At 41.6% G+C, this 18536-nt stretch overlaps 1 protein-coding gene across 2 annotated transcripts in view; it reads left to right on the top strand.

Annotated features, from left to right (window-relative positions):
• The window catches only part of LOC147903717 (protein ANTI-SILENCING 1-like), a 68010-nt gene extending 66912 nt beyond the window's left edge, over positions 1-1098 (top strand). For both annotated transcript variants that reach the window (XM_087400795.1, XM_087400786.1), the window contains exon 12: positions 748-1098. The gene's annotated coding sequence lies outside the window, so the exon portion shown is untranslated. The remainder of the gene's footprint in view (positions 1-747) is intronic.
• Positions 1099-18536: the final 17438 nt, after the last annotated feature.

Here is an 18536-nt window from a genome sequence, read left to right as displayed (position 1 = left end):
ACCACCCCCTAATAGATATCGCTTTTCCTTATACTAAAGAAAAATGTTATTTGAATCATGCTCGATATAGTGAAAAGAGAACCCAGAACCTTGGTTTTACCCTAGTTGACCTTCATTTCTCGGCTCTCACAAAAAGCCTGCAGGCTGTCAGATGGGTTTGTAGTCCCTTTGCTGTGTTTGATATCAGCAGCTCATCATGTGTAAATAGAAACATGGGTATGACCTGTTGTGCCCGAGTCAATACTCAACCTCCTAGTATGTCTACAAATTCTGTTTCTAAATCACTCAAACGTTTAGCGTACGTGTGCACATTGGCACGACAGGCATACCCAACTGCTCGCGCACATGCACATAATTACTCAGTTACCTTCGCTACTTTTCTCTAAAATACATGTTTCACTGGCATATGCACATCTGCATGCCCAATCTCTCCCCTGTGCATGCAAGTGCGCGCACAAGAATGGCTTACAGGTTTGTCACATAAGAGGTTTGTGGCTAGAGTTGTGCATGTGCATGTCCCCCCCCTTCCCCGCACCCAATTTGTGTCAAGTGGGATAGGTTAGGTACTGTCTTGCCTTCATGCAGCTTCATGGCCCATTTCACGAGAGGTGCTTGGAGGCTGTCCCTTTTTTCCCCGAAGATTGTTGCTCTTTCACAACACGGCATGATTTATGCTTTAATCTCAACATTTATGTAGCCACATGAATAGATGTTTGCTCATAATTTCATGGAATGTTCTTTCTGCAGGACTCAAGACCTGGTAATTATGAACGAAGTTAAAGGGGGAATGTAGTTCCAGACAATGTCAACCTTGTTTTGAGACTCATTTTGAATGTCTGCAATTTAAAGAGATGCCTTCATCCAGAAGACCACATCATTGGTCTTTGGTGCAATATTAACAATGGCTTACATAGGATGGTGACATGTACTGTCCTGGACTGTCCTGGAATTGTAATGGCTCCAAACAATGAAAAGGTCCGGCAGAATTGTTGCTGCACTACTGCTGTCCTTGAAGGTAGTGGCTGCAACAAGGAAGCTGTTGCTGTGCTGGTGAAGGCTGTAATTTCCATCTCATAATAGAATGCAACATTTTTGTGAAGGGTATATATGATGCTTTCGTTAATGGATCTGCATGTTTGTTAAGTTGTCACTCCTAGTTATGTTTCAGTGCTTAGCTGTAGACTACTTGAAATGATGTTTGTTCTCATAAAGCCAATAAAGCCAATTCACCTTGCAAACATTTAAGGTTATAATGGTTGTGGCATATACAAGATGCTTAAAAGGAATTTAAGGGAGCTTGTAGTTTGTACTTTTCTAAAGGGAGCTTGTAGTTTGTATTTTTCTAAAGCCTTGAAGAGGCATGTTTTAAATTAATGGGGTGGGAGCTGCATACACAACGTTTTGATCCAACTACTAGAGCTCAAGGGTTGTCTTAATGACCATTATGCCACCTTAGGCTTGGGAACCATTATGCCACCTTACTTTGGTGACCACTTCAGGTAACATTCATTCCAGACCATTATTTGCCACTAAACGAGAGAACATGAAAACCCTAAACACCGAATTTATCTACGTACATTGCGTTTTTGTCATCGAAGTTGTCGCATCTCGCATAGGGATCAAGCATATCCATCGACTCCTTCAACCACACCTCCCCAACCTCGTCAAAAGGAAAATCAAAGGATCTTCCCACCTCCCTCGAAAGAGAAAAAGATCATCCTATAGGCACATGATAAAAAATTCCTATGTTAAGCCAGACCCTCCCTCCCATTGGTGCAAATTAACAAAAACACTCCTTAGATATATAGAATGTATCTATTCTATTGGCCCTTACTCCAAGAGAGCCCATTCAACCCTTTAGGATTCTAAAAAATCTATCCAACTTTTATCAAGACAACCCTCTTCCCATGCTTCTAACTCCACACTCGTCATTCCCCTAACAACATGAGATCTATCCCCTCTGAGCATTCCCGTTGAACTTGAGCATCATTTGAAGCATAATTGCATTCAAAATTATGCTGGAAACTTGCAATCACTATTGATACAAAACTAGCCAAGAATATCTAAAAGCAACTCGTTGCCCTCTAGCAACCTCTTCACAAGCACTGCAACTCCTTTTCCTGTCATAGGAGAATTCACAAACACTTCACAGACAATTGGAATGAAATCCGGTCACACTCCTCCGTTTGGTCTTGAGATAACACAATTTCTACATTCCATCTGTAAACTACCGACACCCCACCTTTTTGCTTTGCTTTATCACAACATCCCTTGACAGTCTGTTTCCCCTTCCCCATCTTACCATTGTGTGATTGCTTTATAGGCATCTCGTAGGAAGTTAAACTGGTTCTCCTTTCCACCACCTGATTTCTACTCATATTCTTAGGCCTTTTTGAGATATAGGTGTATTTGTGAGCCCTCATTGAATGGCTTCTTTCTCTGTGATTTTTCTTCTAGTAGCCTTTTCTTTGTGGTTAGCATCAGGGAGTTCCTCCTCTTCTCCATCACTACACTTTGTAATCATAGAGACTCTAACATACCCTTGGGGTGGAGGAACACCCCAACCATCTTCCTTCTGAGGCAACACTTCACCCTGAATTGCTTTGTTTGAACCTTCTTCAGCAATAGCCCGCATAGTTTCTTTCTTGCAAGCATCACTCATAGATTGCGACAATCAGAAAGGGAAGCAACTACTCAGCTACCTTAGATGTCATGGTAGAGACCGGAAAGCCCCTTGCATGCTCCTCACTCGTTGGCTCCTCCTCTTCTCCATCACTACACTTTGTAATCATAGAGACTCTAACATACCCTTGGGGTAGAGGAACACCCCAACCATCTTCCTTCTGAGGCAACACTTCACCCTGAATTGCTTTGTTTGAACCTTCTTCAGCGATAGCCCGCATAGTTTCTTTCTTGCAGGCATCACTCATAGATTGCGACTATCAGAAAGGGAAGCAACTACTCGGCTACCTTAGATGTCATGGTAGAGACCGGAAAGCCCCTTGCATGCTCCTCACTCGTTGATGCCCAGCCTCACCTTCAGAGCCGTATGGCTCCGACATCGCCCCTCGTGCTAAAGCCATGAAACCAGTTGTTGATGAAGACTTGTACGGAGGGTCGACGGAGATGACTCTGGTCCAAGACTCACATATAGATAAAACACGTGCTGGAGAGTGGATTGATAAAGCGGATTAGATCATGCTCGCTTGTCTGCAACGGGAGGTTCGTCATAAGGTGGATTCTAGCAATGATAAGGGAGAAGGAAATGTCAAGGTCCACAAATTTGCAGTGGACATCCAATTGGCAAAGCTTTGCAGAGCATATAACTTTTTACAAGCCTTTGGGTTTTTAATGCTATTCGTGGGAAAAGTCCATGTGGAGGAGGAATTTCCACATTGGTTTTTATAAGTTTTTCAAGAACTATACATTGCAAGATTATAGGTTCGTTGGGAAAGGATTTTATCAAACATTTGTCTCATCAATGGTAGAGATGGACTGGATCCTCCCCTGTTCAGTAGGATTCCGAGGAACCTGGTTTACACTCTTTTATGGAGTGCAACATTCAGAGCAAATGATATGCTTTTGCATGAATGCCTAGTGTGGGTACACTTCCTAGGCATTAGCGAACTCCTTTTTTATGACATTGACTCCATAGCCTTGACGTTGGGACGAGTGTTTTATGTACCGTTGTCACAACCGAAGCGAGTAGTCCCTTAGGCTTGCATCATATGGAATAGGAGGCAAGCCCCTCCCACTCTTTTGGAGCTCACCATTTCGAATGGTTGGGAGCTCAACATCATGGTCAACTTTGGTCCATTTCGAGATGCTTGCTGTCACTGTAGGCAATCTGGTCACCTTGCGTAGAATCCTCCCAATTGCTCGAATTCTGATTCAGCAAAAGAAGCCAAGGAGATGTCTTCCCTCACATCTCCTAACCTAATTCAACACCAGATGCCACCCTGTTAGACTACAGTTGAGCATTGCACTTTTGAAGTGGGTTTTCAAGAGGAGGGGGGGGGACTAGGGAAACAAAAGGTGCAAAACCAAGCAACCAGTCATTGACAATACACAAAAGAGCTTCAACGGATTCACGGATCCTCTGTCAAGAATCAAAGGAGACCAACGAAGGCCAATAGACGGCAGGGGCACGGAGTTACGTGAGAACAGTCATAACCCAGGAGGAGGCACTCATGCTTCAACAACCATTCTTTGAGGCTGAATTGCACTTTGTTGTTAACTCAAGGCAAGGGAAAAATCTCATGGTCTCGATGGCATTCTTGTGGATTTCTTCCAATATTACTAGGACCTTTGCAAAAGTGATTTAATGGCACTCCTAAATCATTGCGTGAGGGAAGGAAAATAATTGCATGAGGGAAGGATGGTTGCCAATCTCTATGAGCCAGAGTGTCATAAAGCTCATCCCAAAGTCCATTAATCGGACAAAGCCAGATGATTGGCATCCACTTACAATGCTAAATGCGGCTTACAAAATCTTTGCAAAAGCAATGGCTCTACACATCAAGTTTATACTGGCTCGGGTGCATACATGATACGATACTTGAAAATGCGCCAGTACACATGGCATAACCGGCACGCTAATGCCACTTGGAGGGTTGCTAGATTGGATCACATATATTTTTTGGACAAGGCATGGTGGATTCATCCCACACTACAAGGGGAATTGATTCAAGAAATATGGAGCTTAGATCCTCTCCCATCAGAATGACTTCACTGTGGCAAGACCTGTAGTGACCAACAGAGGACCTCTACCTTACAAGATGAATACCTCTGTGTGCAGCAAACTTGAGTTTGATTAGGCTATCACATGGGCTTGGTATAGCTTGCAAAAGAGTATTTCTTGACGAGTCTGAAGATGGGAAGACTATCTTAGATAGGCTAAAGGCCCAACGTAGGGGGTCAACTGAAAGTCTGGCTAGTCAGGCATGCTTGGCCATACTAGCAGCATGAAATGAATACCTCTAGGATCAATTCTTGTCTCCATTGCTATGTGCTCTTGATCTTTTTCTTTGCAAGATGGAGCGCACTAAGCTTGTTGCGGCACAAATTCAATCAGGATTGAAATGGATGACTTGGGTGATCGACCAACACGATTCTTCTTTAAGCACATAAAAGAAAAGGGGCTTAAAGAGAATATACAGGTTATGTTGTATCCCGTATGCTTTTTTTCTTGTATCCTCACCTATTTTCTTTTTAGTAAAACTCTTCCCTTCGCGCAAAAAAGAGAGGTGAGACTTCACCCAGCTCTGGTTCTTTGGAACCTTCGTTAGCTACATTCATCTTAGCCACAATCTCAACAGCTTTCCTAACCTACAATTCTACCTGAGTCTTCCCTTTCCTTTCCATGGTTCTCCGAGGCTCATCAATTGTACTAGCTGAAGCAGATGCCTTCCCGTCCATTGTCTTTTCCATATTCCTAGGAGGATTTCCCACTGAATGTATCTTTTCATTACCTGGTATTGCTTCAGGAACCTTTTGAACCTCTTGCATGCCACCCACTTGTAAGGCCGAAGATTCAGGATCCTCTAAATGTACATTGCCTACCTCATCCTTCTTATCCCCTCTAGCGAGCTTTGTATTCTCATCTCAAGTAGGACAACTCCTTGCAAAGTGGATCACTTTTTTGCAAAGTAGGACTACCGTGCAAAGTGGCTCGTTTTTTGGCAAAGGAAACAAGCATCAAGAAACAAACTGGAACTAACCTTTTGTGTGACCAGCAATTCACCTAATAGTTGGACCTCGATATAATCTAGAGTGTCTTGCCCCCCATCCCAAAAAATCCAAGCATGTCTAGGACCAAACTCCTTCTAGGCTTACGGTGGAATGAATAGAACTCTCCCTACCACGTTAGCCACCATATCCAAAGATTTTCCCATCCATGCAGGCATCCTTAGAAACTCAACCCATATTTGACATTCTCTTAGCATAAACTTGTTACTCCATGGGATATCCAGTATTGCAACATCGGGAAACATGTACGAGTGACCAAGCACATCATTCCTTATTGCTTTTAAAACACAAACCATCAGAAGGAAACCCCACCCAATAAACCAAAAACACTTGAAGTTCTTGCAAATTCGACACCCATCCAGTTTTAAAAAAACACACACCCCTGCTAACCAGTTCCTCAACTTATGGTTTAATAGTATCAAATTGAAGATGACAAAATGACCTATGCTCTCTACATTTTCCATCAAATCCTTTCTTGCAGGGTCGTTTTCTTTGCTAGAAATATCTACACACACAACATTCTATGCCTCTTCGTTAGACAAGGCAGAAACCCCCACACCGATTTCCTCTTTACCATCTTAGCATATGGTTTTTGAGTAGCCTTCTTTCACTTTGCCTCATCAACCCCCTCTTAGCCTCACCACCCGTGTTCTTTACCTCTGAGTTAGCATGCATCATCTGATCTTCTGATCCTAGGATCGTACCACTGGGCAACATTTCACTGAACAACTCACCACCCTTGACTAGACCACTGCACGTCAAGCTCTCTCAGGACTTCGTGCAAGTGTAATCCTCACACCTCCTCTACTTTTGGTGAGTGATAGCTTGCATGCTTGAGGAGTCGAGCCAGACACGTGAGGATTTATTAGTGCCTTATGTTTAGTCACAAGGGTTTATTAGTGTCTTATGTTTTGACTAAAGCTCAAGAGATTTATATTGTTCAAGTTTTAGTTGTTTAACTTTTAACAAGGTGATTATTATTTTGTTAATGTCAAAGTAAAGGGGAGAAGTCAAGTGGATAGAGAGAATATATGAGAGCTCCTCCACAAATGACTAATTATACATTACATTGTGTTGAGAAATGAGGTTCTATACTTAAGTGTATTAGGGTTTCCACCATGATGCATTCTTTGATATGGATTAGTGTTTTGTGCCGATGTGGCTTTTTTCTACATAATGCGTACATTATGTGAGCTTGCATGCTCAACACCATTCCTTAAGGTTAATATCATGGGGTAGACATTTTCTATGGGATTATAGAAGAAAGGAATATTCTTCTCTAGGGTTTAAAGAAGGATCATGCATTGTTGTCCATCACTTTCCCTTGATAAGAATGCCATCGAGTGAAACCAAGAGCTTTCTAAAAAAAATATTTCTTGGTTGATTTGCTTAAGATATGTGTCACGTTATCTTTGTTGTCACAATGTTATACTATGATGCAAGGATGTTAGGCCCCTTGATGCTCTATGCCAAGCATGGGGCAACTCTATGGTGTAAGCCCAAGGAATCAAACTTTGTGGTTGTATGGGGGAAGGCATGGTCTACCTTTGGATGCCGAATTTGGCCTACTTAGGAATTTTTTAGGGGAAGGCCAATGAGAGGGTTATAGTTTCCAAAAGTCGTGAAATTTAGTGGTGGCATGGGTTATTATTAGACCCACCACTATGCAAAGGTTGGTTTCATTTGCATAAAACATGGGACTACATTGTTCTATTCTCCCATCTTTCAAGTCCCTAATCCCACTAAGGGCTCAAATCCCTGGGACCGCAGTACACTTTCAAATGGACATTGTTTGGGACAAAGATGACTTTTAAGGTATATATTTTAATCTTCTTTGAGAAAAGACATTATTATTGGAGAAAAATGGCACAATGGGATCCAAGAAAACTCCTTTAACTATAATAGATAAAGGATGGAAGCAATTGATGCAAAATAGGAGGATTCTCTAAGACTTGCCTATGTTGACGTTCCTGGAGATTAGGTCATTGTGCCTTTGCTGTCAGAGGTGGAGCATGAATTGCATGCCAGAGAGATGGAGGACAAAAAATTTGTTAGGATTCGGAGTAGGAAAACATGGCTTAAATTGGGTGAATGCCCTTCCAAGTTCTTTTCCCAGGTAGTCAAGTGTAAGCAACAAAGAGAAGTGATTGACTGAGTGTTGGATGCCAATGGGAATTTAGAAACAAAGTTTTGGCCTATTGGTGAGATTTTTGAGAAACATTTAAGTGGTTTGGTAGTAGGCCCCATTGTGCATACATTGTATAAAAGAGTTGGCATTAAGGATCCGTGAGGTTTGTATGCATGTAGTGGATTCGGAACAAAGTCGATTTGTGAAGGGCAACATTTTGGACGTGAGTGCTGCTCTAGACTATGCTTCTGTGACTCGCTAAAAATGCATTCTATCTGGATTGGATCTTAATAAAGTGTATGATTGAATATTTTGGGACTTCATTCTAGCAGTCAATGGATAGGCTAGGACTTGGAGAGCAGCTCATCAGAATGGGTCTCGATGCTATTTGGGAAATGCCTTAGCTACTTTATGCCTCAAGGGGGGAATAGTGAGGTATTTTAATCTAACTCAATCGAAAATGTAGGGCTTGCCCCATAGCCCTCAGGCTGTTTACTATCAGTTCGGTTCCTCTGTTGCACCTATTAAAGGAGCACGAAAGGTAGGGCTTCTAGAGAAAAATGGCTTACCATCAGTGTAGTGGGTCTCAGTGATGACTCACATGTCGTGGGGTCGTTGAAGATATGCTGACGGAGTCTCCACTTCTAGCTACTCCGTGTGGGAGCGATGCATAGCACGAGTCATCTGTAGGTGTCATGCAAGCGGCCTCCGAATTGTTGCAATGTGGTTTCACGCGAGCAAGAGGGAAGAGGAGGAGGAGAGGGAAGAGGGAGAAGGAAGGGAGAAGGGAGGAAGAGGAGAAGGGAAGAGGGGAATGAAGGGGGATAGAGTGACAACCACAAGGGCACTAGGATGGAAACAAGAGAACACCCAAAACACTCTCTTGGAAGAGAAGAGGGAGCTTGTATTCAACTTGGTGCAAACAACAATGAAGACCAAAGTCAACCATTTGGTCTTTTATACAAGTCACCTTTTGAAGAGAGGGCCAACCCTTTTCCTTTTTAGCACTCTCCCTCTCTTTACAACCAAGGGCTCTTGGGCCCATAGGGTGCCAAGGCATATTGCTATTCTTACCAAGTCTCCCTACTAGCGGAAATAGCGCTCGTGTTAACTATATTAAAGCACTTGGGACAAGCCTGGCGTTAGCAGGTGTTCCTAACCAGTCCCCAAATAGCGCTTGTGTTAGCCTCGCCATTCCTAGGCTTAGGTGATTTGGGGCTCAAATTCCCTGAGTGCCCTCACACCTTCACCTGTTTGTGGTCATGCATGATGCATGAGGCTCAAACCTAGAGTGGCGAGGCTCAGCTTCCGTGAGACACTCAATGGTAACCTTGTCTCGAGATATTTGGGGAACAAACTCCTTGAGTTTGAGATGTACTCCTTTCATGGTTATTTTCGTTGGCGTGGCTATTTTCGTGGATGTGGAGTTAAAAAGTGCACGGCGCTTGCACTCCTCATGCTTCCATGGATGTGGACATGAAGTGTGCATCTCCTTGTTCTTGGCGGTGGTAGTTGGAACATATAGCCTGTGCCTGGAATCCTTGAATCCTTGGACTTTGGATCGGACTTTGGGTATTTGGGGATCAAACTCCCTGAGTTTGAGCTATACTCCTTTCATGTGCACATTGCTTGTAATCACTGACCTTGGTGTATTTGGGTATCAAACTCCCTTGAGCTCACATTGATTACCCTACATTTGGTAGCTATACTCTGTGGATGTTAACATGCCCCCTGTCTTGTTGCCGATCCGTCCTCCGCGCTGGAAGAGGTTGGTGGTGAAGATTGACTGTAGGATCGCGTAGCCGTCCAGCTGACTTGACGTGAGGCGAGTGCGGTACATGCGGTACTTCCAAAAATGTGTGGCATGCATATCCTCATAAGTGTAGAGGTGATGACCGTGGAGATTACGGACGAAGAGATAGAGGCGGATGTCCCGGAACTGAGTCACCGACGTCCGTATTGAAGACAATCTGGTTGTTCAAATTGTGGTTAAAAAAACAGCAAAAATGGACTCTAATCACTTGGTGCTAACCGTGTGTACATGTGCGGTGTGTTCGGTTGGGACCAGTGGACTGTGGGTGTGTCGGGTGAGATGCCTACTGTACTGACTCATCGTCCAGCTTGTTCTTTACTTTGGATGCCAGGGGCACATTTGTGTCGGACTTCGTTGTTGCTGCTGGGTTCGTCTTCTTTGGAGAAGTGAGCTTTCCTAAGTCTACATATGGGACTGGCAGTTGGGTTATTGAGAGAAGTGGGATATGCATAAGAAGACATAAAATGGGTCATGGGAATGATGTAGACGTGGAGCTTTTAAAGAAGACTTTGATGTGCTTTGCTTTTTTCCAGTAGTCCTCCTATATAAGACATTGGTAGTCATCTTGCTTCGTCCCCTTGGCAAGACTCTCATGACAAACACTACTTCTAGCAGTAGATACTCTCCAAAATTTGGACCCAAGTGTGCTTGCAGGGACACTTGGTGGTTGCACAATAGAAGGAAGAGGAGCCATGCTCTGCTAAAGAAGCAACTAAGTTAAGAATTTGGCTCAAAAGAACTATGAGATGACCATGCCCCAAGGATCTAAAAGAAGTGCAAAGAGCAGTCGAGCAGGAGACTAAAAAGAAAGAAGAGGTAAATGGAGTACAAGATAATTAGACTGATAGTCCTAGAGAACCCTTAAACCTAGTGAAACCTATACAAATTATACACCTGGAGGAATCTAGAATTGGAAGACCTATACCTCAATCTCCCCTTGCAAAAAATGATGCGGATAATAGGGAAGATGTTATGAAAGAAGAGAAGAACCTGGAGGAGGAAGACCCAATCACTTTTAATTAGGCAGATGCATCCTTTTCTGTGTTACAAAAATTTTAGGCACAGCAAAGATTACAATTCATTGGCATGGACAAAGTCTATATTGAATGGTGGTAGTTGAAGGATAACAATGATATCCTTTACCAGTGTTTGAAGCAGGATTTATAGTTAAAGTAGAAGAACACAATTTTTTGGTTTGGAAACAATGAGGAAAAGTCTGGGGTGGAACAGTCAAGGGATCAAATGAAAGGTAAGTTGAAAGAGAAGGATAAAATGAGCAATCTCTTTAGAAATGGTCCCTAGAAATACTTAATGGAAATAGGAACATTGGCAGAGCAGAACAATAACATAATTGTAAAAAAAGTATTGTTTAAATAAAAAAAGGTTCATGAAGAAGTAGTAGAACTGTTTGGGACATTCATTTCTAATGTAGAAATGACAGAGATGCATAATAAGTTATTTGAGTATATGATAGATCTTTGGTCATAATTGAGCACCTGGCTATTGCACTTGCACTGAACAACCAATTCAGTTTTGGGACTAGCATACATAAAATGTGCCTAAATTTTTACTTGAGAGGGAAGTAAAAAATTAAGAAAAAAGGTTTCATGCTCAGATCCAAAGCATCAAAAATCAAGAGTTCAAAACAGATAGGGTCTTCTTTGTAGGAAAATCCTGATGTGGCTCAAAGAGAAACCTAAGACATCATAAGAGAGAGAGAGATGTGCCATTTTATTTGAAAACTGAGTGATCTTGTGAATTTTGAATTATCTCTGATAGTCTAGCCTTGAAATGTATATCCAATTGGAATAACATTTTTTCTTCATTCATATCAATGTCTTGTACTCCGTTCACAAGTACGGGCCGTGAACACCTTCATTGAGAAGACATTTCAGTTGTGGTAGGATTTCCACGAGAAAAAGACCAAGGTAGATATGCAAAGCCCGCTATGCCTGTCAATGATAGAGATGTTGGAGTTTAGCTAGCTTGGAGGATACCATTTTTGTAGCAACCAAAATACTAGCAAATGTACTGCAATGCAGGGATAGTCACATACACCCTACGTATATACCCTTGCATAAAAAATGGAAATGGAGCTTCTTCCTCTTTCAAGAAGATGTAAGCAAGAGACCCAAACATCCTCTAACATTTTCTTGCTTGACTTCCTAAAAGTGGCTACTGCATACGAACTTACATATCATATATAACAATTTATTAATACATATGCCAAATTTCAGAATCCCGTAGTCATAGTCTCCATCATCTTTTTTGGCTACTCATTATTATCCTATGCAAATTTCTTCAGTGAGCTCCAATAGTCAAATAATTCCAATCAAATATAAGGCACGTAAGCAAGGGTGTGGAGCTTTTTTACGTTATCAAGTAGTTACATAATCACGGGCCTTTTTTACATTAATAACATGTGTCAATAACAACTTCACATCATCATGTTATTAAGAGCTTCGTAACAAGTCGGTGTGCAGTGACCTGATAACTTGCAAAAACCCTGGTGAGATTTGGCAAAATCTTGTTGAGGCCCATCGGGAAATATGCTATTCCCATCGGGCCCGTCGGGAAAACTCAAAAGCCTGCCGAGGCCCGTTGGGATAATCAAAAATTCTGGTGGGCTATTTATTATATATGGTGGCCTGCAGTAGGCTCCCTCACATTATCTCCCTACAACCTACTTGTCCTACAGCCTTCAGGTAAAATTTAAACGTTTATCATTATGTTATTTTGAATTTTAATTTCGTAGTTTTGATTCGGCTTTGTGTCGCTAATTCAACATAACGAGTCGTCTCACTAGTTTACGTAGTTAATGTAAAAATGTTTGGTCTGATGTCATACTTTCGACATATCAGGTTGTTCAAAAATACTATAACTAGTAAAATAGTAGGCCATATATATGGTACCTAGCTATCGGCCCTTTGTCATTCATTCGACAAGATGGGTTGTTCGCATAGGTACGTTACTCTCCTTGGCACTTGGTCATCTTTTCGGCCATGTTTGTCATTGAGATGTAACACCTTCCTTTCCAACCAATATCTAGGTATAGTTCGGCAGTTAGTCGTTCATTTGACTGTGTGTGTTGTTCTTAGAAGTGTGCACTATTGGGTAGAAGTGGACTCGGCACTTGGTTGTTTAATTGGCCGTGTGTGTCATTTTTGGGCAATGGGGAGTTATGTAGGGTTTGTTTAAGTTATGTAGGATTTCAACACTTGGTTGCTTATTTGGCTGTTTGTGTCGTTACATCAGGTCGTCTCTACACAAGAGCTCGGCACTTTGTCATTTGTGTTGTCTCTCCTTGCATTTTCATTCTTGTGTGTGCACTGTAGTGACGTCAGACAATGCACATTTCATCTACAATCTACATCTACATGAGCAATTTGTGCTTGATGCTGCTCACATGCATGGGAAATAAACTCACTTATGTTTTCTTCTTTAAAGAATGATGTGACCAACTAACTTTCTCTCTCCACATGATTTGTACTGTGTACATGTTTTAATTTTTATATAGTGTATATGTACGTGTTTACTATGCTTATGTTTGGACATCCTTGTTTTCTCACCTACAACAATCTTGTTATCAAGAACCATGCTCTTTGTCTCATTGTCAATTGGTCTTATTGAAAGAATCCAAGAGCATGTGCCTAGCGTGCCCCCCGCCAAGACCGCTAGCACCTCACGGAAGTGCACAACCTTCATGGCCACTACGGAGGCTCTGGCATGTGTGTATGGCAGGTCCCCACCCCTGCCATAAGGCACCCTTGCCTAGCCAGCCCTCCAACCTCCACAAAAGGCAAGCTTGGGGGAATTGAAGATAGGAGGGGCAACTTGGACTATTTATGTCCCTTCATCTTCCACACACCTTTGTATGTGGGATAATTCAACCCTTCTTCCTTCTTCTTATCCCCTTTGTCCATGAGAGATTTGCACCTCCAACACCCCCCTCCAATCGATCATGGAGAGAGGTGGCCGGGGATCAGACCCGGTCTCTGATACCATGAAAGAATCCAAGAGCATGTGCCTAGCGTGCCCCCCGCCAAGACCGCTAGCACCTCACGGAAGTGCACAACCTTCATGGCCACTACGGAGGCTCTGGCATGTGTGTATGGCAGGTCCCCACCCTTGCCATAAGACACCCTTGCCTAGCTAGCCCTCCAACCTCCACAAAAGGCAAGCTTGGGGGAATTGAAGATAGGAGGGGCAACTTGGACTATTTATGTCCCTTCATCTTCCACACACCTTTGTATGTGGGATAAGTCAACCCTTTCTCCTTCTTCTTATCCCCTTTGTCCATGAGAGATTTGCACCTCCAACACTTATATGCAGAATGGGTGATGTCAATTACGAGAGAGATGAGAGAAGGGATGTGATGAGAGCTCTTAGGTTGGAGCTAGTCAATGAGATTAGTCGCATGTTGCCGCCTGCTATTGAGAGCACCATTCAGAATGTCACATCACTCAATGACTTCACTCATGCAATTCTGAGCACAGAAAAGATGCGACTTCAAGGAGAGGGAAAAGGAAATTTGATGGAGGCAAGATTATGGCACCCGGAAGTGGTCAAACACATGTGTCTCAATGCCATTGGAAATGTCACTAAGTGTCTCACTGACCTAGGACTCCAACGATTAGTCGAAGATATGGAAAGAATATCTTTATGGGATGCTCAATGGGTAGAGGAGAAGCGTAGGAGCAAAAGAGAAAAGGACATTGAGTCACGGTTGTCACTGAGCAAACGTCAGTGCAAAGCATTAGATGAATCTGGTAGAGGTGGCAAGAGAGAGATAGGTGTTGTAGGAGCATCATTAGGTGATACATGGGGGACACTTGCAACAGACGACAAGAAACAATGAGTGTATGGTGATCATTGTAGTGCCATACGATGCTATAGTATGGCAAGAAGAGATTGGGAAGGGTGCATACAGAGCTTGTCACATGGTCTAGTTCATTGGTGTTTCTTACTTTCCTAGTCATCTAACATACTATGCAAAGAAATACTCAGTAAGTTCCATAGGGAAACAATTTGAGGCTTTTGACATTGAATAAGGGATGCAAAGATTGCACCCTTGTCTCATTCGTTGCATAGGTAAGACAGGCGAGATTCCATGGGTAACTATGTTTTCAATGGCGGTACCCTAGGAACATGATGATGCAATTACCTTTTTGCAAAGGTACATATAGGCGTGCACATCTCAAGCTGAAGCAAGGAGGAGTGGTCAGAAACCTGGGGGAGGATCCAAAGATTGAAGCTAATGACATGGCTAGATTACAAGAGTTTCTAGACAATATTCCCTCAATTGTGCATGCCCTTGTGGATGCAGTGTCTCTTGCTCATATAGCAGCGATCGTGCATTGCGATCTACATGTTGAAAATATTGTACTTGGACTTTACGAGAGACCACTACCCCAGAGTAGGTGTCATTGATTGGGGTCTCATGCTAAAGGTTGGTGAGACTAGACTACCTTCTAATTTTATTACCAGGCCCAAGGGAATGCATGAGGTAGAGTTCGAGTTGAGGAAAGCTAAAGCGCAATGAGGGAGGGAGAGACTAAGAGAGTGGGTGGCTTCAGAGATTTTGGATTTGACATGCTCCAACGCATACTCCAATGCCTCCGATGTATACTCTCTTGGTTGGATCATCAAGCAAATGTTCACTTTTTGGAAAGAGTGTCTAGATGTATATGTGAAAGTAGACTACCGCTTGCATACAAATTTTGTTCGAATGTCTCATATAGATATTATTGTGGATCTTATGTTGGAAAAGAATTGTTTTAAATTTCTATTGTTTAAATTAAATTTTTTAAATGGTATCTAAATGAATGCTCATTGTTTTAAGATTAACTGGTATTTAATTATTTTACATTTGTATTGTTTAAATGGTATTGTTTAATTGGTATCCAATTGTTTTAAATATCTATTGTTTAAATTAAATTGTTTAAATGGTATTTAAATGGACGCTCATTGTTTTAATATTAATTGGTATCCAATTGTTTTAAATTTGTATTGTTTAAATTAAATTGTTTAAATGGTATTTAAATGGATGCTTATTGTTTTAATATTAATTGATATTTAATTATTTTAAATTTATGTTGTTTAATTTTTATCGCATATTTGCTTGTGTACTGAACATCATGTCATTTTGTTTTGTAGACCCATGTCATCACAATACACGCATACTTCCATGGCTGAAGAATAGGACCCTAGATGTAACAGTGCTAGGGGAAAAAGACAATTGACTAGAGAGGATTTGGAAGAGGAGGTTGCAACAAAGGAGAGAGCTCAAAAAGCATTCGAGTGAATGCGAGTCTTAGCCATGGGGATGGATCCAATCAGACTGGCTCCTGTTGTTGCCAGAAATAGCAAGTGGGCCAACCCTGCATCCCTTCAGTGGAAGGAAATCAAGAAGCAGGTTTTCGTTGAAGATGTGCGTTCAATATGGTGGGTGTCATTGAGTGAGTCTTGAAAGGGACGATGCACGAATGATGAGATAAAGGCAAACATTGAGAGCATCTAGCTCAAGTGTTTGGACATCCCCTTCATCACGCCGATTGCCCATTATTCTTTGCAAAAAATGTTATACATGCAATTTATCCGAGGCGTGAGCATGGACTTTAGATCTAAAGAGATTGTTCACAATGTACATGATATCAGGAGGGAGACATTCACATCCACATAGGAAGAGCTGAATCTAGCGCTTCAAGGAGCTGCCTTAGAAGTGATCTCTAATACGTGGGGCTCCACCACTCTTTTGCACTTTACAATATTTGCAAACCCAGTCGTAATACTTGCCATTGAAGTTATCGACAAATTGCCACTCAGCACCAGACAACTTTTTGCTTTGTGTTTTTTGACTAGGATTAGACTTTGCAACCGTTGCTTGTGGTCTAGTGCCTTGTGACGAGCATGGCTGACTGACTTGCACTAAACTAGGATCTGTACCATCTTCCATTGACTTCTTTATTCTAGTATAAGTCCTAATTATCACAAATCCCTCACGAGAGTCAATAACTTCTAACTTGTAATAATGACTAAGGATTCTACATCTTTTACATCAACCTTTATCACCACATAATTTTCCATGAACACATTTAAGCAATTAAATCATATTTCATAGACTTTACAGTATGAACATGCAACAATGAAATACTAAACTAACATTTTACAAAACCAATAGGCAATAGCACTTACATATACTCTAAATAATTAAAACATTGCAAAATTAAAAAAACATAAGCTTTTCCATACCTGAAACCTAGAAGTAGTCAATAATCTTCTCTCTTACCAATGTATAATTTGAGAGCCTCTCTATTGTCTTCACATGTGGTCCTATATAAAAATTATTATTGAAAAATACATGCATGTAGACTGCAACACAAGCCTAACAATACAAGATACACATGATTCAAAAAATAATAACACAATAGTGAGCTTTTCTTTAGGACATATACTGCCCAAAATAGGACACAATGCCCAAAAGACAACCACACAACAAAACACAAATGCAACTAAGACGAATGGCCTCCTCAGGGATTAGTTTTGCCCAACTCAATATAGGACAACTAACCCAAGATTCATCCACTGCACAATACTAGGACTACTACTGCCCAATAATAAAACTAGTAGCCCACAATACACAACAAATAGCATACAATCACAAGCAACACGTGAGAATAGATATTAGGACTACTCTTGCCCCAAGAAGGAAAAATGGCCCAAATACCTAAACACAAACTCTACAATTAACAAACTCAGTGTTGAAGGTCCTTGCAATGATATGTATCATGGACTACCCTTGCCCAACAAAGGACAAATAGCCCAATCTGCGTAACAAGCTAGGTCTCATCAACACTTTAAAGAAATGTCTGTATCAAGGACTAACACAGCCCAAGAGTAGGACAAATGGCTCAATCAACTAATCATTTCAAAGCTTAGTTCCAGGAACAGTGAACAACCAAGCCTTAGCAAGGGTGTGCTACCCAAGGAGCTATCTCTACATGCTTCTCCAAATCTAGGGACGTTTATATTATGTATTAAGAAAGCACGTCGGGATTTAGTCATCTTGTGGCGGGGCCCACTGGGCTATTGCAATAGCCCCCTGAGAATAAAATTGCCCGATGGGATAATTAAATAGTCGGTTTATTGGTTAATCTTTGATCAGTTATGATAATACACACATTATCAATGTGAGTTTAGAACATAAGTACGCAACGTTAATAACATGTTCACGTTTACGATAGTACGTTAACATAATCATTGGGACATGCAAAACACACATTTTTTGGAGCCACATCATTCTTTTTGTAGGATTTCATAATGGCTCTTGACCGACATTCAATTGTCCAAGCTTCCCAATTTAGATCATGGCTCAAGCACTCTTGATCCAAGATCAACAAGAGGAAGGGGCAAGTTAACCATCTTGGTTGAGATATTTTGCACCTTCCTACGTAATCTTGTAAATATGTGCAATGCGCTTATGGATTTTGTTAGGAATTTGCTTGGAGCCATAGGTCTCACAAGAGGATTGTAAATACTAGGAACAATAGAATAGAAGAAGTACGAAGAGAATGAGATCATAGAGTTGGCCCTCCCGTCAAAAGATGACATATAAACGGCCAACAGTTTGACTTTATCTTTTAGTTTTGTTATATGCAAGTTGAGGAATAGAAGTTCTCTCTTCTATTCCATCCCCTCTCCCTCTTCCTCTCCCTCTCCCTTTTCCCATCCCTCTCCCCCTCTTGCTCTCATGGATTCACTCTTGCAACAACTTCAGGAGCCATTTGGGAGATAGATTTGGACCATTTCATGCTCACATAGCTCCCAAAAGAAGTAGCTTGGAGTAGG

This window comes from Dipteris shenzhenensis, chromosome 3 (genome assembly GCF_047967505.1).
Source record: "Dipteris shenzhenensis isolate YYH24624 ecotype China chromosome 3, Dip_SZ_1.0, whole genome shotgun sequence".
NCBI lineage: Eukaryota > Viridiplantae > Streptophyta > Polypodiopsida > Gleicheniales > Dipteridaceae > Dipteris > Dipteris shenzhenensis.
Note: the sequence above shows the minus strand (reverse complement) of the source record. Positions and strands in the feature narration are given on the sequence as shown.